This window comes from Pteropus vampyrus, unplaced genomic scaffold (assembly GCF_000151845.1).
Source record: "Pteropus vampyrus isolate Shadow unplaced genomic scaffold, Pvam_2.0 Scaffold416, whole genome shotgun sequence".
Taxonomy (NCBI): domain Eukaryota; kingdom Metazoa; phylum Chordata; class Mammalia; order Chiroptera; family Pteropodidae; genus Pteropus; species Pteropus vampyrus.
In genome coordinates this window covers 326,101-343,316 of record NW_011889197.1, presented here as the reverse complement: position 1 = coordinate 343,316, position 17,216 = coordinate 326,101, and the positions used below count along the sequence as shown (strand labels likewise).

Below are 17,216 nucleotides of genomic sequence, written 5' to 3'. Positions count from 1 at the left end.
CACAATTTAAAAGATGGATTGTTTATTTCTGCAGTTTCTCATTTAATATTTTCAGACCATGGTTGATGGCGCATAACTGAAACCATGGATAAGGGAGGACTACTGTATTTATATAGGTTGATTTTAGCCCATTCAAAGCTTTAAAAATCCTCTATTACTGTGTCATGCAACATAATCCTTTTTTTGTGACATAAAAGGATTTGATAAGAATACTTTTTCTATTTCTAGACAGATTTTGGATATAGATATTGAAAAAGGAATAATGAAACAAGGACTGAATGAAAAAATGCCCTGAGAGGTAGCTGTTAAACGACACTGGATATGGATGGCGTGCAAAGCCTGTTTCGCCCTGCCTGACCTGGCCCTTGCCTTGCTCTCTAAAGTCCTGTTGTGCTTCATTCACATCCTCTTTTGTTCTTGGAATATGCTAAGGTTTTTCCTTTGCATATACTGTTCTACTACCTGGAACACTCTGGTTTTTCCTCGACCTTCAGATTTCTTCTAAAAGGTCTCCTCTTTGAAGACTCTATCTGTCTCAACCTTCTCACCCCTCAGACCTCACCCAGATATCCTCCATCACTCAAGCTACTTCTTGCATAGTGCTCATGACAAGTTGTGATTACGTATTTGTTTACTTATTTATTGTATTGTTTATTTTCTCTGTCTATCTCTCCATTGTAAGCACTCTTAGTGGAGAGACCATGTCTATTTTATCTACCACAGGTGCTCAGTAAATATTTAAGTGCTATTAAATCAGAAGGTTTTTATGTAAATACCCACGCAATATGGTTAAACATGGATGGGCAGTGACCTTTACTGCCCTCGGGCTAATCAAAGGGGGTCTAATCATTATCCAGAATCCAGAGTGATGGTCACATTACAGACAAGCCTGCGTTATAACAAGCTTCTATCCAAGTACATTCTTGGCCAGTCTTGAAATAGGTCTATAGTACAGAAGATTTCACAGTGTTCTGGTTTTGCAATGGTGGCCCTCCATGTTGAGATGGAGCCTGTAAAGAATTGCAGAGAGTGGAGATAAAAGAGAATAATATGGAGATGATGAGGTTATGCTCAGCAAATAGCCCTTTACGTCTTTAGGGAACTGTGTTTATATGGGAAATCTGTAACCGAATTGTGGGCTAGGTGGAATCAGGATAAGAACAGTAAGAATGGGATGAGGATCATATAAGGCAAAGTTCAGAGAAAATGGGTTTATTCACTTAGAAACAGGAACACTGCAGGCTTCATTATGGTCCATAAGCATGTCAATCAGTAAATCAACAAGAGTTTGGTGACTTGCAGTTTGTTCTTGGTGATGAGATACATCTCAACCCTGGCTGCACTACAGAATCACCAGGCCCCACCGTAGGCCAGTTAAATTAGAACTTCTTTGGGTGGGGCCTGGGAATTAATATATCTTAAGAGCTCCCACGGTCGTTTTACAACTGAGATTGAGACTCATAGGGATTGAGTCTCTGTGGAAGATGATCAGATATAAAACAGGACTCCTTAAACAGGATGTTTGATGTAGCTGGAAATGTAATGCTGAAAATGTAAGTGATAATATAAGGTGTGACATAAGTAGTTTATAAAATACATGTACACAGGCTTAGAATAGGGAGATGTTTTTGTGCTTGGGATAGTTAGGGACTATTGACTGAGTGTTAATTATGCACCTCGCCCTGAAATAAGTTCTGAAGGAAGCACAGAGGACAATACATTTCTATTTAAGAGGAAAACCAAATGACAAGCTTGAAAAAAAAAAAAGAACAGTTATATACTGCTAAATTATGATTGGAAATTTAAGTGTATTAAGAGTTTGAAAAGGTAGCCTTAGAAATATTTGGAAAAGATTTCTAGTTGCAAGTGAAATTTGAGTTTTGCCTTAAAGAATTGAAAATAATTCATTTAATTTTATAATTTAAAAGGCGACCAGTGAGGACATACTTCTTCCAAGGCATCATGCTAAGAACTTCACACGAATTATCTCATTTAGTTCTCACAGTATACTTATGTATAAGCTAAGGGTTATTATTATCTCTGTTTTGCAGGTGGCAAAACCAAGACTTATCGAGGTTAAAGAAATTTGTGAAAGGTCACACAGGTTATTAAGTAGTGGAGTTAAACGCAAAACCAGGGCTGTGTGGCTCTTGAGCTCAGCTTGTAATCACCATTGATAGGACCAGTGTGAGCAGAGGAGGGAGGCCCAGGAGTGCAAAGTGTATTTCTTATATACACTGAGTAAGTAGCAGGTTAAGCTGAGTTAACTGGAAAAGCCTGGTTCAATTTATTAGGGTTTTTGATTGCCAATTCATGGAATTTCACTTTATCTTCTAGACAGCTGGGGACTCCTTGATGGTTTTTGACGTAGGGAGTGCAAGAATGAAAAGTACTTTTTAGGAAGACCATAAAGCTTGAAGATATGTGAAGTGACTAGTTAGAAGGATGTCTCAGTGGTCAAGACAGGAAGGCTGAAGGGCCTGAACAAGACTGGTGATAGTGAAACAGAAAAGTATGTGACAGATGTAGGGCACTGTGAAGAATGACTTTTTTATGTCCAGAGATAGCAGGGCATGTAGGAATGAACAGTATATAACTCAGGGGTTATTTTGGTTTGATATTAATTTGAATTTCCTCACATTACAGTAAGGTAAGGAAGTGTTAGAGTTGAGAAAGTATGTTCTTTTAAGAAAAAAGCAAATGGCAATTTTTCTGAAATTGTTTAAGTTCCAAATTAGCTAGCTGTAGTCTTGTAAAGATTCTATGACCTTTAATTCAATTTAGTTCTGGATATTATTTAATTTGGGTCCTGTGGCTAAGCTATTTTATACAGCTTATCTAAGCACTTCTGAGATAAAGGAATTACATAAGTGCAATCTTTGATTCTAATGTAGGACTCTTGTAATATTTCTCAGCATACCATAAACCTTATTTCTCATTCCCCTGCTTTCTTTCTGTAGTGTTAATTACAGCTACCAGCTTGGGTACAGATCTTTCTTTAACAATCTGAGCTCTTTTCTCTCCTGAAGATCTTCTCTAAGTCTTGGGTGGGGAACTTTCACATTCCTTTTCCTAGGCTTCCATAATATTGTGCTGACCCCTGTGCCCTCAAGTCATGTGAGCACTATGTGGAGATGACAGCAGTGGGGAGAAGCAGGGAATGAATCAGAGTCTGCTTGTAACTACCGTGGTTGTTGTCATGTGGTGTCTTAAGAAAGACCCTGTGCCTTGATTACAGGTATCCTAGGTATGTGGAAAAACTACCTGAGCTAGGTGTGAGAAATTCAATTGCATTATTAGTAATGATTTTCATAATGGCTAAAGAGTTTAGGCCAAAAATAATTAGAGTGAACAATAGAGCTCTCTATGTAGTTTCCAAATAATGAGATAGCAATTAAGGAATGGGCTTATTGTTATTTTCGATATTAAGCATTTCAATTGAAAGCATGATTGGTAGGACGATGTTCATTTATACCTTTATTTAACTCTGTAATTTTAAATTTGATTCAAAAAGTAAAATAAATTAAAATTATAATTTAAATATATAAATTATAAATTTAAAATATAATTATAAATTTCATAAAAATTTAAATATAAGTATATTTTCAATTTACTATTAAATCTTTTATTTTAATTTAAAAATTAGATGATTTCACCCTCCCTGCACCATTATAAACCTTCTAGCAAGAATGGTTTTGGTGCTTCTTAAGTTTCTCGGTTCATTCCCTATGATAGGCCCCATAATCAGGCTCTTAATGGTGTTAATGATGATAATGACAAGTTTTAAGTGTGCTAGTATTGCCTAATAAGGCAGACTCTGATTTTCCATGACTTCATTGTGTGGGGCCAAGCTGGTCAAGGCCCTTTTCCCCTTTTAGACCCAGCAGCATCAGGAGAAGCCTTTCACCTTCTCTTTTTTTTAAAGCAAATTCTACAGGATGCCATGGGAAATACTCTCTTAGAACTATTCCAGGCAGCAAGGTTTCCTTCCTACGGTTGTCCAGAGATTTCAAATAAGCAATATTGGTTGCTCTGTTGATCCCATTTGTTATAACTTGTGTATTAAATGCATCTCCCAGAACCTTCAGCATCTCTTCCTTCTCAAGAAAGACCAGATGCTTACAAACCATTTTCCAGATCATAGAACACTGGGTCCAGAAACCTTTTGGCTTCTTCTTATAACTGGTTCAATCATAAGCTGAAAAATGAACATAGCCTTCATCGCACAAGATATGTTTATACAAAACATTTATCAAGACTTGGTTTAATAAATTCCTCTTCCCTTACCCCAACTTTCCTTTGTACCTCTGCTTCTGAAGAAAAAATGCCAACATGCCATTTTAAGTCTTACCTGAGGCCATAGATGACCCTAGAGGTTTTTAAAGTAAATGGACAGCTTAAGTCCCACTAATTTCCCTGAATCTTTCAATGATATTGTTTCTTAAGTCTACTTATTATGGGGGCTGACATCACCTGGGGCTTTTAGCTCCCATTTTAGGCTTCTCAGAGTCCACACCCAGGAATAGCCATCCAGTTTCAGAGATGAGGACTTTCTTAGCACTTCCTGCCTCCTTTTTTTTTTATTATCTTTATCTTTTGTAGGTTGCATTTGATGGGCTGGCTGTTCCCCCTGTGGGCACTTGAAATGCAGGGCTTTCCATTTGGTCTGCAAGGTGGGTTCAGGGCCAGGAGCTGGTGTGATGGATTAGACCAAATGTGCTTTTTAAATCTTCACACTGTGATTCTGTGGGGTTCTGCCACTTCATCTGTATTTGGGAATCATGCCCGTGTCTGCGTCCTAGATTGTTTACCCAGCCTTGACAGATGGGTGCTGCTCAGTGGTTGTTGTGGAGAGAGTAGGGTGTGGATGGAAATGGAGGTGGGAATGTTGGTTAAGAAAGACGAGCAAATGTTAGTGTGTCAAGAAGTAGGAGGAATGGTGCTGGGGATGGAGGAGCATGGTGAGATGGTCTCTTATAGAAACTTTTTCAGAAATTACTCGGGAAAAATAAGTTGTTTGTGTTTCTGATTGATCGTCTTTGGCTATAATGCCCAAAGAATTTTGAAACTAAGAATTTTGTAGACCCTTGCTAGTAAACAATAAGAAATGATAGAGTCTATTAATTATACTTGGAGTTGATATGTTGAGGCTGATTATTTCCTCCTAGAACTCTGATCATGTAGAAGCCCTAATCAGTAATGAGTGAATTAACAAGTTGTCACCATTAGTTTATATTTAATTACACTACCTTAGAAAAGTGACAATCTGAACCTGACTCTAATAACTTCATTATAGGCCTAAAAATATAAAAAAAAAACAACTGTAGTTCTTCCTCTCCTCTGTGAATGGATGGTTTCAAACCACTGAGATTTTGGTATGGTACAATTTGGCTGCTGCTTGAGGCTATTTTTGGAGGCTTTTGGAGTGTCTTAGGCATATATTTATCCAATGTCTTTATCTGTACTTTAGAAGACATTAGAACAGTCCTGCTTTCTGCTCGTCCTTTGCTGACTTGTGAGGTAATAATGTGGACACAGCTGGATCAGAGAGAGACACTGCTGTGCCCTGACTCACTCTTAGCTCCGTTCCCCAGGATGGGGAAGATACTTCCCCTGGAACAGCCCCATCTCACCCTCTCACACATGTAACAACAGGGAAGGCAGATCTGGCCTGAAGGGACGTAATGGACAGCGGGATGGAGAGCCTGCAAGGTTGAGCCACAAGAAGGAATCTGTGGCCCAATTGAAAGAGCCAGTGCTTATAGGGCTAAGTGTATGTTTCAGCTCTTCTCTTTTGGGGCCTAAAAAGTTGATCTTGTCAAATATCCTCTTTTCTGTGCTGAACCCAATTTGTAGAGATGAATACACCTTGCAGTTGTCAGAGGAATGTGGGCCTATGACAGAATTACAATGAGTCTCTGCTGGTAGGTACACTTGGAATTGGGTTCTGTAATAATGATGGCAAGAAGAGAGATGCTCTGGGAAGGACTGTGCTAGTCCAGAGGGCCCCTGTCAGATATTAATACCACCTACATTTATCTTGCCCTTTTTAGTTTATAATAGTGTATATAAAGTGGAATATGTCGATTAGCACATGGACATTTTCATCATTTTCCATTTTCTGATTAAATTTCAAAATCTTGTTCTGATATCCATCTTATTAAGTAGGCAGAAGAGATTCTAAATTTTTAAAATACATATTTATTTAAAAAATCCATACTTTGAAGTAATCTTGGTAATATTCTACACTGCAATTTATTGACCTTATTTTTTATTTTCTGTTGATAGAATGACAATTTTTGTGCCTATAATCCTGAGCTCAGAATCTCCTAATGAAAAGGAATATTTGTTTGTTTCGCATTTACTTTTCTACAGCATTTGCTAACTTGTTTACCAGTTAGGGAAATAAAGTTGACTAATTAAGGGAAACCTAAAGCAATATTGGTATATATTTCTAGGAATAATGACTACAAGTTTTATAAAAATTCCTCTCTACTTCTCACATGGCCAATGGGGGAATGGCTTATGGAAACTGAGAAAATACCTGGGCATCTGGCTACAAATCTGAGTTTTCGCCCAGGTGTGTAGCTTGTTGGCTCAGTTCTAAGGTCTTGGTAATACAGTCATTATTTCTGTGTTAGATGGATTTCAGAATGTCATATGTTGTTTCAACCTAAGCCGTTCCCCAGGAAATACACTAATTGCCATTTTTTCTTGCCTGGACTAAAACCATGGTGTGCCATCTTTCTTCCAGGCAGAGCAGAAGCTCTCCAAATAGCACCTCCTTCATCTTTCAGAAAGCCATGACCTTCACTGGTTTTTCTGTATGTGGAACTATATATAATATTTTTTGGTGTCTATATTTCTGTAGATTTACATTTTCTACATTGAAACACTATTTCCAATTGGGAAATATTAATGTGACTTAAGAAGAAGCAAATACATATCCTTTACCTGCCTTTTTCTTTTGGGAATTGAGTGCTTTGTCATGAATATCATGGGAGCTTTGAGGTAAGTATTAACTCTTCTTATGCAATATGAGCCAATACCAGTGTATAAGTCATCAGCACACCGTGGCAGAAGCAGAGGGTTCTAATGAGATATGAATGTACCTCGACTGTCTGGAACACTGGAACATCAGATAGGGAAGTCCCTGGTAATTGTGTTTTAACGTTTTAGAAGGCAGGATGATGTAATCAAAGAACATGGTCAAGAAACAAACAGATTTCTGTTCAGGTCCCAGGTATGAGCCCTAGTCATCGGATACCTTTGTGAGGAGTAAAAGAGGTGTGTTGTGTGCACGTGTGTGCACACGTGCATGCGTAAAGTCTAGCCCATGGTGGTGCTCAAAGGTTTCCTTCCTTTGTCTCCTCATCTGTCCATTACCTTGAGATTATGGGTGAAATTTAAGAGACACAAGATTTATTTAGTGGCTTGGTGAGCCTCTTCTTTTGACGCTTCATAAAGCCCTTACCACAGGGTGAGTTATTATTATTATTATTATTATTGTTATTAATTTAACAAATAAATCATTGCCAATATTATAGGCCAGGTTGTAATATAATCAAAGATTTATCCTTTTTTCCTCCTCTCTCTTCTCTTCCAAAATATGTATTAACCCTATTTAGGAGAAATTTCCAAGCAGAAGTCTTTCGGATTAGCTGGTAATATATCACATTATTAGCTGTGCATCTCTTATACACTCAAGCTTCCTAAAATAAATGACTATAGCCATTACGGAAAACAGTACAGAGGTTCCTCAGAAAATTAAAAATATAATCACCATATAACCCAGTAGTCCTGCTTCTGATTTATATCTAAAGAAATAAAAAGAGATATCTGCACCCCCATGTTCATTACAACATTATTCACAGTAATCAAGACATGGAAACAACCTAAGTGTCCATTGAAAGATGAGTGAGTAAAGAAAATGTGATAAAGATATCACATATATACATGCCTTATATTATTCAGCTTTAAAAAAGAAGGAAATCCTGCCATTTATGATAACATGGATGGACTTAGAGGACATTATATTAAGTGAATCACAGAAAAATAAATACTGCAACTTTTATATGTGCAGCCTAAAAACGTTGAACTCATAGAAACAGAGTAGAAGAGTGGTTAATGGAGAGCCAAGGGGTGGAGGAAAAGAGGAAATGTTGGTTAAAGGGTACACACTTTCAGTTACAAGATAAATAAGTTCTGGAGACCTAACGTACAGCATGGTGACTATAGTTAACAATAATGTACTGTTTACCTAAAATTCGCTAAGAGAGTGGATCTTAAGGATTCTCATTACAAAAAAGGCAATTATATGAGATGATGGCTATGTTAATTAGTTTGATTGTGGTAATCATTTTACAATGTATACATAGATCATCATGTTTTATACCTTAAATATATACAATTTTTTTTTCAATTATGCTTCAGTAAAGTTGAAAAAAAAATAAAAAAAGAAATTGCAAAAGCCCAGAAATTTCCAAGGTAATATTTACCTTATCTTCTCAGAGTAAACGAGTTAACCGTAAAAAAATAGGCTATATGAAGGAGGAAAATAAGCATCTGGGGCCAAACGGTGCTCAGCATTTTGGTGGCTGTTGCCTAGAAAGGCAACACAGTGACTTGAACAGAATATTTGGCGTTACCTCTTGAGGTTGAGCTCTGGTCCTAGTTCAGACGTTGGCTTTCTGTGTGTGTGACTTTGTTTAATAACCTCTACCTCGTCCACCAAAGGCTGGGTTAGAAAAAAGAATCTCTGTGTTCTGTTATTCATGGTGTCTGTCATTCTCTATAAATCACAAAGCCCCCAAATCTTAATTTTGCTTGCTGATATATGCAAAGATAGTCTTTTGCCTTTGGTAGTTATGATCTGAGTCATCTGTAGGGATATCAGATGAGTAAATAGTTTATAACTGTGCTTCCTTGTGAACTGAGAAGATTTCATATTGCTGAGCAAGTTTGCATGCATGCATTAATATTCTTGTTCTTAGCACACTCTAATTCAGCTGACATTTGTTCAGTTGACATCATGTGCAATTTATGGGAAATACACAGTGGGAGATACAATGCAAAGACTTCACAATTGAGTTGAGAGACATAAGAGACATGCACAGTCTTTCGTGCAATAGTGCTCATATCATTGCATCTTGGTACCAAAAAGGGACAGTTAAAAACCATATAACTTCACCATTTACAGAGGAGGAAAATTTAGAGAACGAGAAACTTCCTTGTGGACTGAGGGCTAAGCAGACTTAATGTCATTAAAGTTAGAGCAGATCTTAATAGACAGTATTTGGCTCAGTGCAGGGAAGGAGAAAGTCTTCTAGCTGTGGGGAGCAAATGCCTTTGGTTCTGGTTGGCCATTGGAGTACCATGGCTCACATGATTCACGTTCATTGTGTTACAGAATCTTATTGCTTGCTGTTATTCCTACTGTTATCTCTTATTACTGTTATCCTTTGTCATCTACAAGAGCAAGACTCATACATGAGTAGATGTTGATGTCTGTTGTATGCTTTTCCCAATACTGTTTGAGGATACACTAGCTGTCATTTGATCTTAATGGCTTGAGGAAAAGAGAAAGAGAGAGGAGCCCTTTCATTCTATCCAACAAAGTTCTTCCATGAAATACAGAGCTTCTCTTTCTTCCTCTTCTTCATGGGGTAGATTCCTCCAAAGTTTGAGTCCTCTGGCAACATAGTTCTGTGTCTCCTGACATCATCAGCTGCATAACCTTTAAGGGCAAACTTTTATCAGAAAATAACGGGATATCAAGAAGAAACTGTAGAAGTCAAATGACTGCATGATACTGAGACATTCCGAGGAAAATGTTTGGATTATGCCAATCATCACAGCAAAGGAAAATATTCTGATCATTGTCCACATTTTGGGGGGCTTTAGCAGACACTGGTTTGTTTGAGAGTGCTCTCGATTAATGACTGGCCTTTCTGTTGCAGCAGAGAACTCTTCTCATTTGACCCCACTCAGCAGAACCCATTTTAACATCAGAAGTTCTTTAGGTATTCTTCAGGAAAGCCAAAATGCCTTTTCATCTATCTTCTCTACTCCTGTGATTTTTGTTTATTTATTTATTTTTTTACATTTAATATTTGGCAAATTTGTATACTTTTACCTGTTCCTCTTTATTCTCTACTTGTTTCTGATTGGAATCTCAACTAACCTCATCCTTAGAATCTGAGTTTAAATGACACCCTTTCAGGAGAATCCAGACCACCTATACATACCCTGAACTGCTTCTTTCTTAACTGTCTGCCATCCTGGCCAGACCATATGCCAGGCAAGGATCTGGTCTGTTGCGTGCACTGTTTTATCCCCAGTTCTTGGCACAGTGTCTCCACTAGATATTCCATCATTTGTTAAATTGAATTAAATTTTTATTTTCTTTTATCCTACTTTGTAATAATTTGCAACTAAAGGCAAGATAGAGAATATATTTCAGCTGGGATTAGAATGTGTAGAGAGAAAAAAGGAAATTAAATTGAATTTAGAAAATTACATTTTGGCCTAAGATGTTCTGAGTTTGGCTGATGAGTCTCCTTCTGGGTAATCAAGAGCTTGCCTGTGGACCCACAAGGCCACTTGTAGAAAGGTAATCTCTTGTGATTTTTTTCTAGAAACTTTGCCCAGTGCCCTGATGTTATGCTCATTTTCCCAGTCTGCCTGGTGGAAATTCCTATACCAGGAAGACAGGTCTAGAAATGTCAGAGAAGGGGAGAAGTTTCCAAAGTTACGTCAAAGGATTTGCTAGTGAGTAACCTTATTGAAAGTTGATCATTCTTGAAATTTTATTTGGCCATTTTAATTGATCCTGTATTCTTTTGCTTGTGCTATAATCTCTGTCTTGTTTATAGGTTCTATTTCCTTTTCCATCTCTGTTGATGAAGATCCAAGGCTCAGCTCTTCATCTTCTGTTGTTCTTAAGTCTTTTCTTCTTGGGAGATGAATTCTACTCTCAACCCTTAATCTCTGGTTCTGTGAAAATCTATATTCCCATCTCAGAGCCCTTCTGGGGGGCACCAATTTGTGACTCTCCCTGCCTGTTAGGTGTCATCACTTGAGTGTCTGATTGTTATCTCAAACTAATACACTTTTCTAAGCCTTATTTTTTTTACTCCCAAAACATTCTCATATAGCAGAGGTGCCCTGATTTCAACAGTTACCACTAGAGTCTTTGAATCTTCCTATGCTTTTCTATATGTATGCCCTTCCTCTCCCACCCTGATCTAGTGGTTCTCCAGAGCCTGTTGGTTCTTCCTTGTTAGTGCCTCTGGAATCCATCCCTTCTTTTCCCCACATAACCCAGATCCTCCTCTTTTCACAGCTAGACACTATACTCTCTAGAGCACAGTAATCTGTCCTGAATTTCTATGGTTTGTATGTCACTCAGGATTTGCTATGTTCTCCTTTGTTTTCTTATTGACCTTTTATTTTAATGTCTCATTTCCCCAATTAGATAATTAGCTTCCTGAGGGCAGAGATGAAGAATTGTTTCTCTTCCTGTCTTTAGCAGTTAGCACAGTGCTAAGTAGAGTTCACTGATGATGGTGACATTGAAGTAGAGGATTCTTCCTGGGCAGCTTTGTGCAGACTCTGTCACTGTGACAACAGGTCATTAACTCAAAATTGTGAAGCACAAGATATGAGGCAAAGGGATGAATTAGTATAGCACAAGAAAGCAGTGTTGTAACTTCTTAGTGAGTAGAGGTATCTCTAAAATATGGAATATTAGTGCTTTTTGAGTGAAAAAAATTAGTGCCTTTTTGGTGTAGTTCTTTATTGTTTGAAAATATTTTTTTCATAATTATTATTCAATGTTATTCTTTAACAAGCTTGTGGAAAAGTATTATTATTGCCATTTTACAGAAGAGAAAACAGAAGCTTGCGAGTAGAGTTTGATCAGAGCCACAGAGGGCAAAGGTGTCAGAACCACAGGTCCAGCCCTAATCTTCTGATTCCAGGTAAAATTAGTTCAAGCAGGGCATGGAGTTAAACACTAGGAAGAGGCGCTTTTCAATTTTGTCCTAAAGGAGTTGGCAGTCTAGTGAGCAATAGATAGGTAAACAGATTATAAGATTTGGATTAAGTAAGGGTGAGTAAGGACACAAACAAAATGTTGTGGGCGCATGAAGGTAGGAGTGATTAATTCGATCTTTGTACTGAACAACAGCTGCTCTGGGAAGCTTTCCTTCAGTGAGTGATTATGAGGTGTGGAGGAAAGCAGGTGTGGGTGTATGTAGAAAGCAGAATGGCCAGGAAGAGAAAGACGGTGCCATTTCCAGTGTGTTCTTGGCTGAGCAAGATGTGGAGTGGTGATGGCTAGAGGGTGGTGATGACCACACTGGGGTGGTATGGCATTTTAGGCAGGATGGGGGCGGATCCATAAACCTATCTGCCAGGCTAGCTTATTTGATTTCACTTAACTCCCAGTGTAGTCTGGTGTTTTTGTGGGCATCTACAGTTTTGATGTCATTGCAGGTTGAATGCGATAAGAATGAGCTTGTCTCTGCAAAATCAAGACTCTGAAAAGATGCCGTGATGATGCAATTAGCCTACCAGGGTTGCCCTGATGTCCTCTGCTTATTTCCCAAACTTTATTCATTTTTCCAAATCCCTAAAATATTGTCTTCCTGCTCCATCCCTTTATTTTCAACCTTCTTAAGTTTTTAAATTTAATTAGATGCTTATTCCAGAGTCTACGTATGGCAAGTCTCATGTGGATTTTGGAATAAATTTATTCCATATGTTTCTAGCTCATTTATAGTTAATTCATCAAAATATTCTCCTCCTTTAATGAGATAGTTAATGGCTAAGACGTTTTGTAAGCCTTTGAGTTGGCCTCTTAAAACAGTTTCTCTTTTCTTTAGTCATACAAAGCCATAACCTGTAAAGACTGTATCTATTTCATTAACTCTTTCTGGGCTAGAAACTTAGTGTATCACTAAGTTGAAAGGCCACTCAGAGCCTCTTTATATTTCCTTTCCTCCCTTTGTTCCCTTCTTTTCCCTGCTTACAGATGATCCATATAGATAAATAATGACTGAACTTTCATGTCTGGTCACCAGTTACCCATAGCTCGGCCTTTCCTCAGTCCCCTTTAAGCATAAGGCAGGACAAATTAATTTTAACCCCATATATCTGTTTTCCCTGCCATTTAAAAAAATTGACCCGAGTCCATCTTGTGTCCCAGCAGCCTCATCCTCCTTTGCTGATGCTTAACCTTGGGAAGGGCCTCAGGACTCTTATGCCGTTTTGTGCATTTTTTGATACAGATCTGCAAAACCAAAGCAGTTATTTCTGGAGTCCTGATAGTTGTAGGGGGAAGTCTGGCCAGTTGACTCTCCCACTGATTTCTTTTAGCTCTCTTATTGTTGTCAGTCTCAGCATATAGCTGTAAGGGCGTTTGAAGGCCTCCATTTGTCAAAGAAAAACTGGCAGATTCTGATGTTGAATCTTTCTTTGCACACGAACACACAGATGATAAGAAGATACACATGCATAATTCACAGGTAGGTCTGCTTTCTTGGTGAGACAATTCATCTATTCTAATTTGGCACCCCTCACAGAGTATCAGGCAACAAAAGTAAAAGAAAGAAAGGAAAGGGAACTAAATGGCCAGTGGCCACTTGACATACCTTACAATAAACTATAAGAGAGAACTATTATTAGCCTTACTTTTAGAGGAGAGAACTGAAACTAAGAAAGTTTTGGTAACCTGCTTAAAGTCACTCCATGAGTCACTGGTAGAGGTTGTATTCTTCCCACTACTCAAAATTACCAGGCGATTTGCAGGAATATGAGCCTATGGGAATAATTTGGTGTGAGTGATTTTATGACTTTTCACAGGAAGCAGCCGGAGCTACCCATTTGTTCCACTGAGTCTCACTTTCAGGTTGCTGAATACATCTGCACCCACGTCTTTGTGTATGTGTGTTGCTTGTGTCCCTCTGAAGCTTTCTGCAGATACATAGGTCACAGATTCCTAGAACATAAATCAGGCAAGCAGGCAGCTTAGAGATTCTTATCCACTCAGACCTTTGGCCCTCACTGTGTCAACCGGAAATGTGAGTACAGAGAGTCCATTTGAGGACTGGTATGTAGGAGGATTGGAAGAGAAGCCCACAGGAGGTTTATAGGAGCAAAAACCATTCTTCAGGGATTCTGCTTTAAAGTTGAAGTACAGCTATAGCTGGAGGGGACTGGCTTCTGCAGTGAAGGACTTAAAGTGAGGAGATGTGCCTGCACTTGGTCCAAGCATGTTCACATCCAGGAACTTACAGACAGTTTCAGAATCAGTGCAATGGAAAATGCTCTACTTACCCTACCAAATGACCCACATCTCACCAAACTCCCTGGCATGCCCCTTTGCATCAGTCTACCACTAATGTTCTTAGGTTTTCTAATCCAAAAATAAATTCTCAAGAAGGCCAGACAGGGATGTGGTTCCATAGTGTAGTGGTTAGCATGTCTGCTTTACACGCAGAAGGTCCTGGGTTCGCGCCCCAGTGGAGCCATGGTCCATGGTCTATGGCCATGCAACCCTGAACAAGCCCGATCTTGTCTGATCTCAGCAGCTAAGCAGGGTCGGGCCTGGTTAGTACTTGGATAGGAGACCACCTAGGAAGACCAGATTCTGTAGGCATAAAAAAAAAAAGCCAGACATTTGGCAAGGAACTATTCTAGGTATACAATACACATAGTTATGTGATAGCTATCCTACAGGAAAACACTGGTTACGGGGATTGGTTGCAGGAAAAAACAACTATTAGAAAATGTATTAATTGTGATTATGTTTACACTCCTTTTGTCAACCAAAAAAATGTTTGTTTAAATAACGTCTTTGATTTATTACAGTCATTACTCCCTCTCAGTAGCAAATAATGTGCTCGAATGTCACAAGTATACGTACATGATCCAGGAGTAACAGGCAGCTGTATTCAGTGAACATTTTCACATAGCGACAATTCTCAGGAAAAGAGAAAGATATAATTATTGTGGTGTTATACATTATCTGCCACCTCAGTAACCAAAGAACCCCCTAATGTATACACTAATTTATAAAATTTTGCCTATTTTTAATTTCATGAAAACATAAATATATGGTTGGACTATCTCGTAATACTTTTATGTAAATATGAAATGGGGGTGTGCAAGTGCTTTGTGAAATTAAAGCTTTGGGTCAGTGCTGGTTTGTCTGAAGTCAAATCATAAATTAAAACAAGAAAAGACAGCAAGCAGCTGACTAAAGTATATTTTGTCTCACTTTTCTGTGCCCCATTGGTTTGCCTTTCAGGAGACTCAGTGCTTTGCAGATACACATGACCCACCCTGACTCCCATTCCAGCCGTGCTTGTTCCTCCCTAACCCTGCATACACATATCACATACCAAAAATTCACAATTACTGCAATTACATTTATTTATGGTTGTCACCCTCCTGAAACCCCCCCAAACACTGGTCAGCATCACAGTGGTCTTGTGTGTGTACCCCCAGCATCAGAAAGTACTCTCAGGTGGTAGGAGAAATTGCAGTTTAGTCACTGAATTTGCATCAAGACATTGGGTCATGGGTCTTGAAACTTTAGACTTTAGTGAAGGATGTTGCCTTCAATCACTATCATTCATCAGAAGGGTTTTTTGTTTTTTTTAAAATGAAAGTTTTAATTAGGTTTAACTTTTATGGGACCAAATTGAATAAATATCCAAAAGCCGTTTAAAAATAACAGTAATTGCTTTCACCCCACAAGAGGACAGGTCATCAAAAGAATCATCTTTCCCTGAATTAAACTATAAGGTTAATGTAACTCTAATCACATTTTAAGTGGGATTTGCTTTTTCAGAGACTAACAAGTTGATTTTAAAATTCCACCGGAAAAATAAATTAATGACAATGGCCAGAAAAATTTTGTAAAAATAAAAAAAAAGGGGGGAGACTTGTTCTACTCAGTAACAAAACTCTCTAAAAAATCCACAATGATGAAGTGGAGTGGTCCTATAATAGGCTCATATATTAGTGCCATAGAACAGAACACAGTCCAGAAACAGACACATGTATATATAATATAACCCAACTATTTCTAGGGCCCCATATGGCCCAGTATATGTACAGAATTATATTCAAAGAACAGAAATCTGACCAAGGAATCTTGAACATGAAGATCTTTAGTTTTTCTTAAGGGAGGATATTCATGGATTTTATACAGTATACCCCCTAAAATGATTTTCAGAAATCCTTTTTAAGTAGCTTTCACTCTCCCCAGTGTTGCAGATTCATGGCAGCCTCTAAAACTCTGACCTCTCTCTGATCCACGTGGTTTCCTAGCTCTCACCTCCCCCAAGCCCTTCTTCCTCTCACACCCACACCTTCATGTGGCAGCACCACAGTTGCCTTCCCTAGTTGTGACCACCCCCTCAGAGGCAGCTTTGAGAAGGGTAGTACTTTTCCAAGTTCGGCTGCTTTTCTACAGAGAGGGAGATTCTCAGAATTCTGGTGACTAAAATTCCTTAGCAGACTCCTAGAATTCTGATGAACAAAAAATTTCCCAACTTCATTTCTCTGGGAAGTTGCTGTATCTTAAAACTGGCATTTTAAATTACTGGACTAGTCAATATGTGGTTTTGTGATTGTTTGCTATCTATTTAGAAAAAAACCAAAGTGATATTTATATTTTACAAAATGAACACTTTATAACTATGTTTGTCAATAGATTAGCATACATGTTACTATATTTGGAACGTAGGTGCGTGTGTGTGTGTACATAGGAACAGTTACGAAGTTTATCTCTAAGATTTGAGATTGAAAGCCGTGAGAGGAGACTTTTACTTTATATATTTCTGAATTGTTTTAAATTTCTTTTATAATAAATTGTGTTACTTTGGTAATAAAAACAAAATTGTGGTTAAAACTTGACATTTTTGTTTTTGTTTAATAAATTTATTTTAAATTTATACTTGGTAAAAATATACTATTTTAGTGTACAATTATGAGCTTTGACAGATGCATGAAGTTGTATAATCACTACTACAATCCAGATACAAAACAGTCTCATCACTTCACCCACCCCCTCCCTGTACACCCCCTCGGAGTACAGCCTATATTGTAGTCAAATTCTTCCCCTACCCTTAAATCTGGCAGCCACTGCTCTCTTCTCCATCTCTGGTGTTGCCTTTTTCAGAATGTTAGATAAATGGACTTAT

At 38.1% G+C, this 17,216-nt stretch overlaps 1 protein-coding gene and 1 pseudogene across 1 annotated transcript in view; both read left to right on the top strand.

Moving 5' to 3' along the window:
- Positions 1-17,216, top strand: part of BARX2 (BARX homeobox 2) — a 69,424-nt gene that overhangs the window by 29,435 nt on the left and 22,773 nt on the right. The window lies entirely within an intron of this gene.
- On the top strand, positions 14,544-14,662 carry LOC111731984 (annotated as a pseudogene).